This window comes from Fundulus heteroclitus, chromosome 13 (genome assembly GCF_011125445.2).
Source record: "Fundulus heteroclitus isolate FHET01 chromosome 13, MU-UCD_Fhet_4.1, whole genome shotgun sequence".
In the NCBI taxonomy this organism is placed as follows: domain Eukaryota; kingdom Metazoa; phylum Chordata; class Actinopteri; order Cyprinodontiformes; family Fundulidae; genus Fundulus; species Fundulus heteroclitus.
In genome coordinates, this window is record NC_046373.1 from 8,727,428 (window position 1) to 8,731,833 (window position 4,406).

The following is a 4,406-nucleotide window of genomic DNA, read 5'->3' on the forward strand; positions in this document are numbered from 1 at the left end:
ATCCTGGGTTCGAGTCCCAGCCTGGGTTCTTTCTACATGGTGTTTGCATGTTTTTTCTGTATACTTTGAAAAAGTATATGAAAATTAAGTAAGTTAAGCGTTTTCAAAGCTCATTCTGTGACAGAAATGGGTTTTAATACATTTACGATGTTCTTTGTTGTTGCATCCAGATAAGGATGGACGAAGTTCCTTTTTTGTCCGTTTTCAGGCTTCTTAAGAAGAATTCAATATGATCTAAACTAGAGAAGCACAATAAGTGGGATTGCAGGAGTCATGGCAGTATCATTGTGCAGTATCATAATTGCAAAGCACGACTTGGATGCAACATTTAAAAGCTCTAATATCCTGGGGACCATGCATTCAAGCTCTCGGATGATCTGTCACAGTCCTTTGTGTCCACATTTGCTACAGAGCTCAGTGACTAAGATCAGAGACCTCGGGGAGAGCGGCAGGAATATTGTTCTGGTGGAATAGAAAGAGAGTAGTGAAGAAAGGGGGGGTTGATCACAACTGGTCCTAACATCAAGCATCCTCACGTTTGCTGATGATACCGCCCTCGGGTCGCAGATACAGAGTAGGTAGAGGGACAGCTTTCATTATAGCGCTGCAACTCTAGTCAATACGTCGCCTTATTAAAGTAGGGCATGTGCAATGCACAAGTGCAACTGTTACTCTTCTGAGTGTATTAGTGCAATACACTCTTAGTGTATTGCACTAATTGTGCACCGTTTAGTTTTTGGTACAGAGTTTCCCTACCCTCTGTACATGGGTCAGTAGACTGGTTTCGTTTTACTACTACACATTAGCTTGCTACAATGACAATAAAGGTCTCTTTTATCTTTATCTTTATCTTTCAACAGACTTGTACCTTACAGATCAAAATAGCAAAAAGCCAAACCCAGACGTTTCGACTTTATTTAACTGTCTAGCATAATGCAGCGTTGCATACAATGCTCTGAAAAAAAAATCTTAAATAATGTAACACCAATCACACAGCATATTTCTGTTTATCGTGTGGAAAGATAAACGGAGCTGGATTAACGAGACATGTCCAGTTTTGTAGTTGAAACTTCGTAGATTCTCACAGCAGAATGTTTAGTCCCTCCTAAAACGATGGCGTTTCTTGCCTGTTCCTCAGCGCCTGGTATAATATCCCTCAAACTCTCTCGTTAAAGTGTTTTACTTTAAGGAGATTAAATCCCCAGAAGTCGGGTTACACCGAGAAAAAAACAAAGCTGTTGACCTTGGAATCGCTGAGCAGTTTCTGTCTGTTTGGGTTGCAGCCAACAGGGACAACCAGGAGAAACCCAGACAAGAGAGAGGGAGGGGGGGGGGGGCAGACCGGGACTCCATTTTTGTCTCTCTCTCTCTCTCTCTCTCTCTCTCTCTCTCTCCCATGAAGTGAGAGTGCAATTTATTTCTTTGGCACCAGGAATGTGTGCCATCACCGTTGCTCTCCTGTGACAGGTGGTGGCCTGCATACCTGGGGGACTCCCTCCCATCTGTCATCCCGGCCGAAACTCTGCAGCGTCGCTCTCTGTTACTCCGTGCTTCCTTCGTCCTTCATGCAGACAAAGGTAGGCACGGATTCCCCTCAAGCTCTCCCATTTTAGCTATGAAGGCAAATGATACTGAGAGAATTGATAGATTTCTTTTTTTCAGTGCCTTTGAATATCTTGTAGAATTATTTAGAGTTGATGTTACATTTTTGTATTATTAAAAAAAATAGTCGTTTTCCTAGGTTTGCATTTTCAATCGGTCTAAAATTAAGATTGTTTTTCTCCAAACAACGCTGAAATCTTTTTACTATCATCAAAATGTAACACTTTGAAATGTTGCTGCTTCAAAGCTCCATCCCATATCACCTAATCTCTTTTATTCTGCAAAACACTGCAGTTAGTTTAACTTAAGATTGATCATTAACTTCAGCTACACCGCACAGAGATAATATCAATGCAAGGATTTATAGATAAGGATCTGCACAGTAAACATCGCCTCCTTATGACAATACCACATCTTGCTTTGAACCAATTTCCCCTGTATAAAGGGACACTTTTAAAAGAGAGTCCTCTGTAAAACACAGAAGCATGTGGAGAATGTGTGCCGAAAGCTTGGCGATCCCGGGGAGAGATTTTGAAACAGAGCCTTGAATTTCGAAAGGTACTTCCTCCATGTGTATTTGTTTCTGTACCTGGAAACAGTTGTTTTTCTGTCAAAGCAAAGCGACACGCACCAAAACTTTTTTTTTTTCCCCCTTGGTAGATGCACACAGTCATGTGGGAAAACCAGTCTCAAACAAAGGGTGGAAAATAGGAAAAATGTGGTTTCAGTTCCTGTCAAAGGGAGTGGTTTGAAATCCTGCCTCGTAGCATACATGATAAAAAACAAAGAGTTTGCTTACAATAGGAAAACACAATTGGAAAACTAGTAACTGAGACGAAATGATTCAGCCTTTATCATGAAATCTTTCAATGAATACTAGATTTCTATTTTTTCAGTGTCAAAAGGCCTGAAACAATTTTATATGTATGCTGTTTCTTCTGGAAAAAAAATGTCACACTGATGTGTGAAGTAAGGACAAAAGCAGTGTTATTATTTTCTAATATTGGCTCAAATTCTGGATCCAGCACTGAACAGGTGCAAGAGCATCTGCGGTGCGAAAAATCTTTTTTTTTATTTATGAGTCATAGAGATGCAAATAAGTCAGTAACAAAAAGTCATAACTGACAAATACGGCTCAAAAGCTAATCACTAAAGGCATCTCAAAGGGCTGTGTGTTAAGCCCCATGAGATTTACACTCATTAAACAACTTCATCATCATCAAGCTCCGCCCCCTTCAAAGAGTTTAAAGAGCATGTGTTCTTTTTCTTTTTCTTTTTTTTAAAAAACTTGCAGCTTTGGTCAAAATTTGTTTGTTTTTTTTATAACCGATTGAGTTTGAATTCAGTGTTTGTGTGTCCTGTATCTAAAAATAAGTCGCTAAGCACCAGCATAAAATGGCCAGCGCTGCACTTAAAATCTATGTTTTGAATTAGTTGATAATTATCGATCAATATGATTTCTATTTTATCGATATGCTAGTTATTCTATATCGCCCAGCGCTATTATAAAGTACTAAATAAAAATACATGCCACATTGAAAGCCATGTATCTTTTTGCTCGCACTACACAATTATGCAGAACGTCCTGTATGTGGCATTAAAAATCCCAATAAATCACATTGATTGTGGTGGCTGTAACTTGATGAAATATACAAAATGTTCTGAGTATGAATACTTTTGAAGGGAAAAGAACGTCTTTTAATGAAAATACGACTAAGAGAACCTTCAGGCTTCGATCCCAGATCTTGTGCTCAATCAAGGAACCTGACTTTAGTTACAGCGCCCGCAGCATACTGACATTAGGCATAAATATGTGAGCAGCAGTATTTATATGCATGTATTTTCTTTATGCAAAGAGAAAGGGGAAAAAAAGGGAGGTTGTGATCCTGCACATATGCTTATTCTGTCTGTGAGGGGTTCATTGCGTTCATCAGAGCCTGTCTCTGTCTCTGTAGTGGCTGGTTTCAGCACGCAGCGCTCTGCGGCTCAGGCCAAAAGCAAAACCACAAATCTAAACGGTTTGCGTGCAGGTCTGAAGAGATGTTGGCTGCCCTTTTCTTTGACCCTGGACCTGTAAAAGTCCTGGAGGGAGGGAAGGTCAGCGCCGATGGCCCCGTCCGCAGACCTCATTGTTCTTCGCGGCCTAGATCTGTCCTGTTTGGTGGATGAGCCCGACAACACGGTGACGAACGAACCAGCGACAGGCTGAGGAATGTCAGAGTAGAAGATGACCAGCAAATCGGAGGATAGACCAAACCAGAACCTTTCTTCAAACTGATGAAACTGTCCCGAGCTGCCATGTACACGAGCTATAATACACCTGAAACAAAAAAGACCTATCACGGAGTGGATGCTTCTCATCCTGGACAGTGTCTGCCAGCAGGTTTCTGTAATATGCAGACGGCACAACAGAGAAAGACACACACACACACACACACACACACACACACACACACACCCTTTTCCCCCGTTTGAACCGCTGCCATCCGACCAGCTGTTAGCACAACCTGTAACAATTTCTTCCTCAGAGCTGCGGCCTCTATCACACCCTTCTCACAGAAGAATGAAAAGCAATTTGGAGACTACACGTACGTACGCTCTAAGAACTGAAGTTCACACAAAAACCGCAACTCATTAGTTGTACTGAAAGCACTTCTCACACGGCTCGGTACATTCTATTCTACTTTGATGCCATCATGGATCACGTTTTTTTTTTTTTTAGCTATTGTTGTTTTTTCACTTAGTGGAAAAATGACCAGAGGACAGAATTGCATTTATTATTATTATTATTATTATTATTATTA